The sequence below is a fragment of the Schistocerca gregaria genome, unplaced genomic scaffold, assembly GCF_023897955.1.
Source record: "Schistocerca gregaria isolate iqSchGreg1 unplaced genomic scaffold, iqSchGreg1.2 ptg000244l, whole genome shotgun sequence".
NCBI lineage: Eukaryota > Metazoa > Arthropoda > Insecta > Orthoptera > Acrididae > Schistocerca > Schistocerca gregaria.
Genome location: NW_026061753.1, coordinates 6,528,499 through 6,542,373, shown reverse-complemented (window position 1 = coordinate 6,542,373; position 13,875 = coordinate 6,528,499).

Here is a 13,875-nt window from a genome sequence, read left to right as displayed (position 1 = left end):
TCGAATCGACTTTTGTCATATCGTCCAATTGGCCGCTCTTCTCTATGAAACGGTTACATTCATCGTGTGCAAAGCTATGTCGCGTGCTGCGATATGCGGAGACACTAAAAACACCATAATAGAACACAGATGAAGCTTCTAAGTTGATGTGATAGCCAGTACGAAGCAGTACAATTCAAGTTTTAGTTATCGATTATTGACTTTTTAGGCGATTTTCGTGCCTTGGACATGAGCTAGGACCTTACCAACTTGCATGAATGGAGGACTAGCAGCCGCGTTGCACGGGAGAATGTAAAAAGAGTTCATATGTAGTGAAAACGTGAGAAATCCGACCGTTTTCGACATTTGCTATCGAATCGACTAAATGCCAGATCGTCATATTGGCGGCTCTTCTCTCGAAAACGGTTACATTTATCGTGTGCAAAGCTATGTCGCGTGCTTCGGTATGCGGAGACACTAAAAGGACCATAATACAACACAGATGAAGTTTCTAAGTTGTTGTGATAGCCAGTAAGAAGCAGTACAATTCAAGTTTTAGTTATCGATTACTGACTTTTTAGACGGCTTTGGTGCCTTGGACATGAGCTAGGACGTTAAGATTTTGCATGAGGGAGTTCTAGCAGCCGTCTTTCACGGGGGAATGTGAAATATGTTCATATGTAGTGTAAACCTGAGAAATCGCCCCGTTTTCGTCATTTGCTATCGAATCGACTAAATGCCAGATCGTCATATTGCCCGCTCTTCTCTCTGAAACGGTTACATTTATCGTGTGCAACGCTATGTCGCGTGCTGCGGTATGCGGAGACACTAAACGCACCATAACAGAACACAAAAGAAGCTTCTAAATTGGTGTGATAGCCAGTCCGAAGCGGTACATTTCAAGTTTTAGTTATCGATTACTGACTTTTTAGACGGCTTTGGTGCCTTGGACATGAGCTAGGACCTTAATATTTTGCATAAAGGTAGGTCTAGTAGCCGCGTTGCACTGTGGAATGTGAAAACTGTTCATACGTTGTGAAAACCTGAGAAATCCACCCGTTTTCGTCATTTGCTATCGAATCGACTTAATGCCAGATCGTCATATTGGCCGGTATTCTATCTGAAACGGTTACATTTATCGTGTGCAAAGCAATGCCGCTGCTGTGGTATGCGGAGACACTAAAAGCACCATAATAGAACACAGAAGAAGCTTCTAAGTTGATGGGATTGTCAGTACTAAGCAGTAATATTGAAGTTTTAGTTATCGATTATTGACATTTCAGACGATTTTGGTGACTTGGGCATGAGCTAGGACCTTACGACCTTGCATGACGGGAGGTTTAGCAACCGCGTTGGACGGGGGAATGTGAAAAGTGTTCATATGTAGTGTAAACGGGTGAAATCCGTGCGTTTTCGTCATTTGTTATCGAATCGACTTAATGCCAGATCGCCATATTGGCAGCTCTTCACTCTGAAACGGTTACATTTATCGTGTGCAAAGCTATGTCGCGTGCTGTGGAATACGGAGACACTAGAAGCACTATAATAGAACACAGAAAAAGCTTCTAGGTTGATGTGATCGCCAGTACGAAGCAGTACAATTCAAGATTTAGTTACAGATTATTGACTTTTTAAACGATTTTGGTGCCATGTACATGCGCTAGGACCTTACGACCTTGCATGAAAGGAGTCTAGCAGCCGCGTTCCACGGGGGAATGTGAAAAGTGTTCATATGTAGTGAAATCCTGAGAAATCCGCTCGTTTTCGTCATGTGCTATCGAATCGACTTAATGCCAGATCGTCATATTGGACGCTCTTCTCTCTGAAATGTTTACATTTCTCGTGTGCAAAGCTATGAAAGCTATGTCGCGTGCTGCGGTATGCGGAGACACTAAAAGCTCCATGATAGAACACAGAATAAGCTTCTAAGTTGATGTGATAGAAAGTATGCCGCAGTACAATTCAAGTTTTAGGTATCGATTATTACCTTTTTAGACGGCTTCGGTGCCTTGGACATGATCCAGGACCTTAAGATTTTGCATGAAGGGAGGTCTAGCAGCCGCGTTGCACGGGGGAATGTGAAAAGTGTTCATATGTTGTAAAAATCTGAGAAATTCGCCCGTTTTCGTTATTTGCTATGGAATAGACTTTAGCCAGATCGTCATATTGTTCGCTCTTTTCTCTGAAACGGTTACATTTATCGTGTGCAAAGCTTTGTCGCGTGCTGCGGTATGTGGTGACACTAAAAGCACGATAATAGAAAACATAAGAAGCTTCTAAGATGGTGTGATAGCCAAAACGAAGCAGTACAATTCAATTTTTAGCTATCGATTGTTGACTTTTTAGACGGCTTTGGTGCCTTGGACATGAGCTTCGACGTTAAGATTTTGCATGAGGGAGTTCTAGCACCGGTCTTTCACGGGGGAATGTGAAATGTGTTCATATGTAGTGAAAACCTGAGAAATCCCCCCGTTTTTGACATTAGCTATCGAATCGACTTTTGCGAGATCGTCAATTTGGCCGCTCTTCTCTCTGTAACGGTTACATTTATCGTGTGCAAAGCTATGTTGCGTGCTGCGGTATGCGTAGACACTAAAAGCAACATAATAGAACACAGATGAAGCTTCTAAATTGATGTGATAGCCTGTACGAAGCAGTACAATTCAAGTTTTATTTATCGATTATTGAATTTTTAGACGATTTTGTGCCTTGGACATGGGCTAGGACCTTGTGACCTTGCATGAAGGGAGGTCTAGCATCCGCGTTGCACGGGGGAATGTGAAAAGTGTTCATATGTAGTGAAAACCTGAGAAATCCTCCCGTTTTCGTCATTTGCTATCTAATCGACTAAATGCCAGATCGTCATATTGCCCGCTCTTCTCTCTGAAACGATTACATTTATCGTGTGCAACGCTATGTCTTGTGCTGCGGTATGCGGAGACACTAAAAGCAACATAACAGAACTCAAAAGAAGCTTCTAAATTGGTGTGATAGCCAGTCCGAAGCAGCACATTTCAAGTTTCAGTTATCGATTATTGAGTTTTTAAACGGCTTTGGTGCCTTGGACATGAGATAGGACCTTAAGATTTTGCATGAAGGGAGGTCTAGCAGCCGCATTGCACGGGGGAATGTGAAAAGTGTTCATATGTTGTGAAACCCTAGAAATCCGCCCGTTTTCGTCATTTGCTATCGAATCGACTTAATGCCAGATCGTCATATTGGCCAGTAATCTCTCTGAAACGGTTACATTTATCGTGTGCAAAGCTATGTAACGTGCTGCGAAATGCAGAGATACTAAAAGCACCATAATGGAACACAGAAGATTATTCTAAGTTGATGTGATAGCCAGTACCAAGTAGTACAATTCAAGTTTTAGCTATCGATTATTGACTTTGTAGACAGCTTTGGTGCCTTGGGTATCAGCTAGCACCGTAAGATTTTCCGTCAAGGGAGGTCTAGCAGCCGCGTTGCACGGGTGAATGTGAAAAGTGTTCATATGTAGTGAAGACCTGAGAAATCCGTATGTTTTCGTCATTTGCTATCGAATCGACATTTGCCAGATCGTCATATTGGCCGCACTTCTCTCTGAAACGGTTACATTTACCGTGTGCAAAGCTATGTCGCGTGCTGCGGTATGCGGAGACACTAAAAGCACCATAATAGAACACAGAAGAATCTTCGAAGTTGATGTGATAGCCAGTACGAAGCAGTACAATTCAAGTTTTAGTTATCGATTATTGAATTTTAGACAGCTTTGGTGCCTTGGACATGAGCTAGGACCTTGCGAATTTGCATGAATGGAGGTCTAGCAGCCGCGTTGCACGACGGAATTTGAAAAGTGTTCATATGTAGTGGAAACCGGAGAAATCCGCCCGTTTTCGTCATTTGCTATCGAATCGACTTAATGCCAGATCTTCGTATTGGCCGCTCATCGCTCTGAAACTGTTACATTTATCGTGTGCAAAGCTATATGGCGTGCTGCGGTATGTGGAGACACTAAATGCACCATAATAGAACACAGATGAAGCTTCTAAGTTAATGTGATAATCAGTACGATGCAGTACAATTCAAGTTTTAGTTATCGATTATTAACTTTTTAGACGGCTTCGGTGTCTTGGACATGATCCAGGAACTTAAGATTTGGCATGAACCGAGGTCTAGCAGCCACGTTGTACGGGAGATTGTGAAAACTGTTCATATGTAGTGAAAAACTAGAAATACGCCGTTTTCGTCATTTTCTATCGAATCGAATTAATGCCAGATCGTCATATTGGCCGCTCTTCTCTCTGAAACGGTTACATTTATCGTGTGCAAAGCTATATCGCGTGCTGCGGTATGTGGAGACACTAAAAGCACCATAAAAGAACACAGATTAAGCTTCTAAGTTGATGTGATAGCCAAATCGAAGCAGTACAATTCAAGTTTTACCTATCGATTATTGACTTTTTAGACGGCGTTGGTGCCTTCGACATGAGCTAGGACCTTAAAATTTTGCATGAATGGAGATCTTGCAGCCGCGTTGCACGGGGGAATGTGAAAAGTGTTCATATGTAGTGAAAACCTGATAAACCCGCCCGTTTTCTTCATTTGCTATCGAATCGACTTAATGCCAGATCGTCATATTGGACGTATTTCTCTCTGAAACGGTGACATTTATAGTGTGCGAAGCTATGTCACGTGGTGCGGTATGCAGAGTCACTAAAAGCACCATAATAGATCAAAGAAGAAGCTTCTAAGTTGATGTGATAGCCACTACGACGCAGTACAATTCAAGTTTTAATTTTTGAGTATTGACTTTTTAGACGGCTTTGTTGCCTTTGACGCGAGGTAGGACCATAAGATTTTGCATGAAGGGAGGTCTAGCAGCCGTCATGCACTGGGGAATGTGAAAATTGAACATATGTAGCGAAAACCTGAGAAATCCGCCCATTTCCGTCATTTGCTATCGTATCAGCTTAATGCCAGATCGTCATATTGCCCGCTTTTCTCTCTGAAACCGTTAGATTTATCGTGTGCAAAGCTATATCGCGTGCTAAGGTATGCGGAGACACTAAAATCACCATAATAGAACACAGAAGAAGCTTCTAAGTTGGTGTGATGGCCAAAACGAAGCAGTACAATTCAAGTTTTAGTTATCGGTTATTGACCTTTTAGACGGTTATGGTGCATTGCACATGAGCTAGGACCTTAAGATTTTCCATGAAGGGACGTCTAGCAGCCGCGTTGCACGGGGTAATGTGAAAAGTGATCATATGTAGTGAAAACCTTAGAAATCCGCCATTTCGTTATTTGCTATCGAATCGACTTTTGCCAGTTCGCCTTATAACTGGTCTTCTCTCTGAAACGGTTACATTTATCCTGTGCAAAGCTATGTAGCGTGCTGCGGTACGCGGGGACCCTCAAAGCACCATCATAGAACACAGAAGAAGCTTCTAAGTTGATGTGACAGCCAGTACGTAGCAGGACTATTCAAGTTTTTGTTATCGATTATTGACTTTTTATACGGCTTTGGTGCCTTCGACATGAGCTCGGACCTTAAGATTTTTCATGAAGTGAGGTCTAGCAGCCGCGTTGCACGGCGGAATGTGAAAAGTGTTCATATGTAGTGAAAAACTGAGAAATAAGCCCGTTTTCGTCATTTGCTATCGAATCGACTTAATGCCAGATCGTCATACTGGCCGCACCTTGTCTCTGAAACGGTTACATTTATCGTGTGCAAAGCTATGTCGCGTGCTGCGGTATGCGGAGACACTAGAAGCACCATAATAGAAAACAGAAAAAGGTTCTAAGTTGATGTGATAGCCAGTACGAAGCAGTACTATTCAAGGTTTAGTTATGGATTATTGAATTTTTAGACGATTTTGGTGCCTTGAACTTGAGCTAGGACTTTACGACTTTGCATGAAGTAAGGTCTAGCAGCCGCGTTGCAAGGGGGAATGTGAAAATTGAACATATGTAGTGAAAACCTGAGAAATCCGCCCATTTCCGTCATTTGCTATCGTATCAGCTTAATGCCAGATCGTCATATTGCCCGCTTTTCTCTCTGAAACCGTTAGATTTATCGTGTGCAAAGCTATATCGCGTGCTAAGGTATGCGGAGACACTAAAATCACCATAATAGAACACAGAAGAAGCTTCTAAGTTGATGTGATAGCCAGTACGAAGCAGTACAATTCAAGTTTTATCTATCGATTATTTTCTTTTTAGACGGCTTTGGTTCCTTTGAGATGACCTAGGACATGCAGATATTGCATAAAGGGATGTCTAAGAGACGCGTTGCACGGGGGAATGTGAAATGTGTTCATATGTAGAGAAAACCTGAGATATCCGAGCGTTTTCATCATTTGCTATAGAATCAACTTAATTTCAGATCGTCATATTGCACGCTATTCTCTCTGAAACCGCTACATTTATCGTGTACAAAGCTATGTCGCGTGCTGCGGTATGCGGAGACACTAAAAGCACCATAGTAGAACACAGAAAAAGCTTCTAAGTTGATGTGATAGATAGTACAAAGCAGTAAATTTCAAGTTTTAGTTTTAGATTATTGACTTTTTAGACGGCTTTTGTGCCTTGGACATGAGCTAGGACCTTAAGATTTTTCATGAAGGGAGGTCTAGCAGCCGCGTTGCACGGGGGAATGTGAAACGTGTTCATATACAGTGAAAACCTGAGATATCCGCCCGTTTTCGTCATTTGCTATCGAATCGACTTTTGCCAGATCGTCATATTGGCCGCTCTTTTCTCTGAAACGGTGACATGTATCGTGTGCAAAGTTTTGTCGCGTGCTGCGGTATGCGGAGACACTAAAAGCACCATAAAGGATCACAGAAGAAGCTTCTAAGTTGATGTGATAGACAGTACGGAGCAGTCCAAATCAAGTTTTAACTATCGATTATTGACTTTTTAAACGGCTTTCGTGGCTTGGACATGAGGTAGTTCCGAACGATTTTGTATGAGGGAGGTCTAGCAGCCGCGTTTGACGGGGGAATGTGAGAAGTGTTCATATGTAGTGAAAAACTGAGAAATCCGCCCGTTTTCGTCCTTTGCTATCGAATCGAATTAATGCCAGATCGTCATATTGGCCGCTCTTCTCTCTGAAACGGTTACATTTATCGTGTGCAAAGCTATATCGCGTGCTGCGGTACGCGGAGACCCTCAAAGCACCATAATAGAACACAGAAGAAGCTTCTAAATTGATGCGATAGCCAGTACGTAGCAGTACAATTCAAGTTTTTGTTATTGATTATTGACTTTTTATACGGCTTTGGTGCCTTCGACATGAGCTCGGACCTTAAGATTTTTCATGAAGGGAGGTCTAGCAGCCGCGTTGCTGGGGGAATGTGAAAAGTGTTCATATGTATTGAAAACCTGAGAAATCCGCCCGTTTTCGTCATATGCTATCGAATCGACTTGATGCCAGATCATCATATTGCGCGCTGTTCTCTCTGGAACCGTTATATTTATCGTGTGCAAAGTTATGTCGTATGCTGCGGTATGCGTAGACACTAAAATCACCATAATAGAACACAGAAGAAGCTTCTAAGTTGATGTGATAACCCGTACGAAGCAGTACAATTCAAGTTTTAGTTATCGATTACTGACTTTTTAGACGTCTTTGGTGCCCTGGACATGAGCTAGGACCTTAAGATTTTGCATGAGGGAATTCTAGCAGCCGCGTTGCAAATGGGAATGTGCAAAGTGTTCATATGTAGTAAAAACCTGATAAATCCGCCGATTACGTCATTTGCTATCGAATCGATTTTTGCCAGATCGCCATATTGGCCGCTCTTCTCTTCGAAACGGTTACATTTATCGTGTGCAAAGCTATGTCGCGTGCTGCAGTATGCGGAGACACTAAAAGCACCATAATAGGACACAGAAGAAGTTTCTAAGTTGGTGTGATACCCTAAAGGAAGCAGTACAATTCTAGTTTAAGTTATCGATTACTGATTTTTTAGACGGCTTTGGTGCCTTGGACATGAGCTAGGACCTTAAGATTTTGCATGAAGGGAGGTGTAGCAGCCGCGTTGGACGGGGGAATGTGAAACGTGTTCATATGTAGTGAAAACCGGAGAAATCCGCCCGTTTTCGTCATTTGCTATCGATTCGACTTTTGCCAGAGTGTCATATTGGCCGCTCTTCTCAATTAAACGGTTACAATTATCGTGTGCAAAGCTATGTCGCGTGCTGAGGTATGCAGGGACAATAAAAGCACCATAATAGGTCAGAGAAGTAGCTTCAAAGATGATGTGATAGCCTGTACTAAGCATTACAATTTTTGTTTTAGTTATCGATTAATGACTTTTTACACGTCTTTGGTGCCTTTGACATGAGCTAGGACCTTAAGGTATTGCATGAAGGGAGGTCTAGGAGCTGTGTTGCACTGGGGAATGTGAAAAGTGTTCATATGTAGTGAAAACCTGAGAAATCCGCCCGTTTTCGTCATTTGCTATCGAATCAGCTTAATGCCAGATCGTCATATAGCCCGCTTTTCTCTCTGAAACCGTTACATTTATCGTGTGCAAAGTTATGTCGTATGCTGCGGTATGCGTAGACACTAAAATCACCATAATAGAACACAGAAGAAGCTTCTAAGTTGATGTGATAACCCGTACGAAGCAGTACAATTCAAGTTTTAGTTATCGATTATTGACTTTTTAAATGGCTTTGGTTCCTTTGAGATGAGCTATGACCTTAAGATATTGCATAAAGGGATGTCTAAGAGAAGCGTTGCACGGGGGAATGTGAAAAGTGTTCATATGTAGAGAAAACCTGAGATATCCGAGCGTTTTCGTCATTTGCTATCGAATCGACTTAATTTCAGATCGTCATATTGCCCGCTACTCTCTCTGAAACCGTTACATTTATCGTGTGCAAAGATATGTCGCGTGCAGCGGTATGTGGAGACACTAAAAGCACCATAATGGATCACAGAAGAAGCTTCTAAGTAGATGTGATAGCCAGTACGAAGCAGTCCAATTCAAGTTGTAACTATCGATCATTGACTTTTTACACGGCTTTCGTGGCTTGGACATTAGGTAGTTCCTTAAGATTTTGCATGAGGGAGGTCTAGCATCCGCGTTTGACAGGGGAATGTGGGAAGTGTTCATATGCAGTGGAAACCTGGAAAATCCGCCCGTTCTCCTCATTGCTATCGAATCGACATTTGCCAGATCGTCATATTGGCGGCTCTTCTCTCTGAAACGGTTACATTTATGGTTTGCAAAGCTATGTCGCGTGCTGCGGTATGCGGAGTCACTAAAAGCTCCATAATAGAACATAGATGAAGCTTCTAAGTTGCTGTGAAAGGCATTACGTAGCAGTACAATTCAAGTTTTAGTTATCGATTAATAACTTGTTAGACGGCTTCGGTGCCCTAGACATGATCAAGGACATTAAGATTTTGCATGAAGCGAGGTCTAGCAACCGCGTTGCACTGGGAATGTGAAAAGTGTTCATATGTAGTGAAAACCTGAGAAATCCGCCCGTTTTCGTCATATGCTATCGTATCAGCTTAATGCCAGATCGTCATACTGGCCGCACGTGTCTCTGAAACGGTTACATTCATCGTGTGCAAAGCTATGTCGCGTGCTGCGGTATGCAGAGACACTAGAAGCACAATAATATAAAACAGAAAAAGCTTCTAAGTTGATGTGATAGCCAGTACGAAGCAGTACTATTCAAGATTTAGTTATCGATTATTTAATTTTTAGACGATTTTGGTGCCTTGAACATGAGCTAGGACTTTACGACCTTGCATGAAGTAAGGTCTAGCAGCCGCGTAGCACGGGGGAATGTGAAAAGTGTTCATATGCAGTGAAAACATGAGAATTCCGCCCGTTTTCGTCATTTGCTATCGAATCGACTTAATGCCAAATCGTCATATTGGCCGGTTATCTCTCTGAAACAGTTACATTTATCGTGTGCAAAGCTATGTAGCGTGCTGCGGTATGCGGAGACACTAAAAGCCCCATTATAGATCACAGAAGAAGCTTCTAAGTTGATGTGATAGCCAGTTAGAAGCAGTACAATTCAAGTTTCAGTTATCGATTATTGAATTTTTAGACGGCTTTGGTGCCTTGGACATGAGCTAGGACCTTAAGATTTTGCATGAAGGGATGTCTAGCAGCCGCGTTGCATGGGGGAATGTGAAAAGTGTTTATATGTAGTGAAAACTTGAGAAATCCGCCCGTTTTCCTCATTTGCTATCGAATCGACTTGATGCCAGATCATCATATTGCCCGCTGTTCTCTCTGAAACCGTTATATTTATCGTGTGCAAAGCTATGTTGCGTGCTGCGGTATTCGTAGACACTAAAATCACGATAATAGAACACAGAAGAAGCTTCTAAGTTGATGTGATAGCCAGTAAGAAGCAGTAAAATTCAAGTTTTAGTTATCGATTACTGACTTTTTAGACGTCTTTGGTGCCCTGGACATGAGCTAGGACCTTAAGATTTTGCATGAAGGGAGGTGTAGCAGCCGCGTTGCACGGGGGAATGTGAAAAGTGTTCATATGTAGTGAAAAGCTGAGAAATCCGCCCGTTTTCGTCATTTGCTGTCGAATCGACTTAATGCCAGATCGTCATATTACCCGCATTTCTGTCTGAAACCGTTACATTTATCGTGTGCAAAGCTAAGTTGTGTGCTCCGGTATGCGTAGACACTAAAAGCACCATAATAGAACACAGAATAAACTTCTAAGTTGATGTGATAACCAGTACGAAGCAGTACAATTCAAGTTTTTGTTATCGATTACTGACTTTTTAGACGGCTTTGGTGCCTAGGACATGAGCTAGGACCTTAAGATTTTGCATGAGGGAGTTCTAGCAGCCGCGTTCCACGGGGGAAAGTGCAAAGTGTTCATATTTAGTGAAAACCTGAGAAAACCGCCGATTTCGTCATTTGCTATCGAATCGACCTTTGCCAGATCGTTATATTGGCCACTCTTCTCTCTGAAACGGTTACATGTATCGTGTTCAAAGCTATGTCGCGTACTGCGGTATGCGTAGACACTAAAAGCACCACAATAGAACACAGAAGAAGTTTCTAAGTTGGTGTGATACCCAAAACGAAGCAGTACAATTCTAGATTAAGTTATCGATTATTGATTTTTTAGACGGCTTTGGTGCCTTGCACATGAGCTAGGACCTTAAGATTTTGCATGAAGGGAGGTCTAGCAGCCGCGTTGGACGGGGGAATGTGAAAAGTGTTCATATGTAGTGAAAACCGGAGAAATCCGCCCGTTTTCGTCATTTGCTATCGATTCGACTTTTGCCAGATCGTCATATTGGCCGCTCTTCTCAATGAAACGGTTACAATTATCGTGTGCAAAGCTATGTCGCGTGCTGAGGTATGCGGAGACAATAAGAGCACCATAATAGGACACAGAAGAAGCTTCAAAGATGATGTGATAGCCTGTACTAAGCATTACAATTTTTGTTTTAGTTATCGATTATTGACCTTTTACACGGCTTTGGTGCCTTTGACATGAGCTAGGATCTTAAGATATTGCATGAAGGTAGGTCTAGGAGCTGTGTTGCACTGGGGAATGTGAAAAGTGTTCATATGTAGTGAAAAAATGAGAAATCCGCCCGTTTGCTTCATTTGCTATCGAATCAGGTTAATGCAAGATCGTCATATAGCCCGCTTTTCTCTCTGAAACCGTTACATTTATCGTGTGCAAAGATATATCGCGTGCTGCGGTATGCGGAGACACTAAAAGCACCATAATAGAATACAGAAGAAGCTTCTAAGTTCATGTGATAGCTAGTACGAAGCAGTACAATTCAAATTTACTTATCGATTATTGATTTTATAGACGGCTTTGTTGCGTTGGGCATGAACTAGGACCTTCAGATTTTGCATGAAGGGAGCTCTAGTAGCCGCGTTGCTCGGGGGAATGTGCAAAAGTGTTCATGTGTAGTGAAAACCTGAGAAACCCGCCCGTTTTCGTCATTTGCTATCGAATCGACTTATGCCAGATCGTCAGATTAGACGCTCTTCTCTCTGATACGGTTAAATTTATCGTCTGCAAAGCTATGGCGCGTGCTGCGTATGCGGAGATACTAAAAGCACCATAGTAGAACACAGATGAAGCTTCTAAAATGATGTAATAGCCAGTAAGAACCAGTACAACTCAAGTTTTAGCTATCGATTATTGACTTTTTACCCATCTTTGGTGCCTTAGACATGAGCTAGGACCTCAAGATTTTGCATGAAAGGTGGCCTAGCAGCCGCATTGCACGGGAGAATGTGAAAAGTGTTCATATGTAGTAAAAACCTGAGCAATCCGTCCTTTATCGTCATTTGTTATCGATTCGAGTTAAAGTCTAATCGTCACATTGGCCGCTCTTCTCTCTAAAACGGTTACATTTATCGTCTGTAAAGCTATGTCGCGTGCTGCGGTACGCGGAGACAGTAAATGCACCATAGTAGAACACTGAAGAAGCTTCTAAGTTGATGTAATAGCCAGTAAGAAGTAATACAATACAAGTTTTAGATATCGATTATTGTGTTTTTAGCCTTTGGTGCCTTTGACATGAGCTAGGACCTTACGATTTTGCATGATGGGAGGTCTAGCAGCCGCGTTGCACGAGAGAATGTGAAAAGTGTTAATTTGTAGTAAAAAACAGAGAAATCAGTCCGTTTTCGTCATTTGTTATCGAATCGGCTTTTAGCTAGATCGTCACATTGGCCGGTCTTTTCTCTGAAACGGTTACATTTATGGACTGCAAATCTATGTCGCGTGCTGCGGTATGCGGAGACACTAAATGCAGCATAGCAGAACACATAAGAGGCTTCTAAGTTGATGTAATAGGCAGTAAGAAGTAGTACAATTCAAGTTTTAGTTATCGATTATTGACTTTTTACCCTTCTTTGGTGCGTAGGACTTGAGCTAGGACCTTACAATTTTGCACCACAGAAGAACTAGCAGCCGCGGTACAAGGAGACTGTGTTCACAAGTAGTAAAAACCTGGAAATCCGTCCGTTTTCGTCATTTGTTATCAAATCGACTTACAGTGAGATCGTCATTTGCTATCGAATCGACTTTTGCCAGATCGTCATATTGGCCGCTCTTTTCTCTGAAACGGTTACATTTATCGTCTGCAAAGCTATGTCGCGTGCTGCGGTATGCGGGGACAATAAAAGCACCATAATAGAACACAGAAGAAGGTTCTATGTTGATGTAATAGCCAGTAAGAAGTAGTACAATTCAAGTTTTAGTTATCGATTATTGACTTTTTAGCCGGCTTTGGTGCCTTGGACATGAGCTAGGACCTTAAGATTTGGCATGAAGGGAGGTCGAGCAGCCGTGTTGCACGGGGGAATGTGAAATGTGTTCATATGTAGTGAAAACCTGACAAATTCGGCCGTTTTCGTCATTTGATATCGAATCGACTTAATGCCAGATCGTCATATTGACCGCTTTTCTCTCTGCAATGGTTATATTTATCTTCTGCAAAACTATATCGTGTCCTTCGCTATGCTTAGACACTAAAAGAACCATAGTAGAACACAGAAGAAGACTCTCAGAAGATGTAATCGGCCAGTACGAAGCATTACAATTCACATTTTACTTATCTATTATTGACTTATAAACCGGCTTTGGTTATTTGTACATGAGCTATGACCTTGAGATTGTTCATGAAACGAGGTCTGTCTGCCACGTTGCGCGGGAGAATGTGAAAAGTGTTCATATGTAGTAAAAACCTGAGAAATCCTCCCGTTTTCGTCATTTTCTATTTAATCGACTAATTGCCAGATCTGCAAGCTTATGTCGCGTGCTGCGTTATGCGGAGACAGTCAAAGCATCACAGTAGAACACAGATGAAGCTTCTCTGTTGGTGTAATCAGCGAGAAAGAACCAGTAATAAGTTGTACAATTCAAATT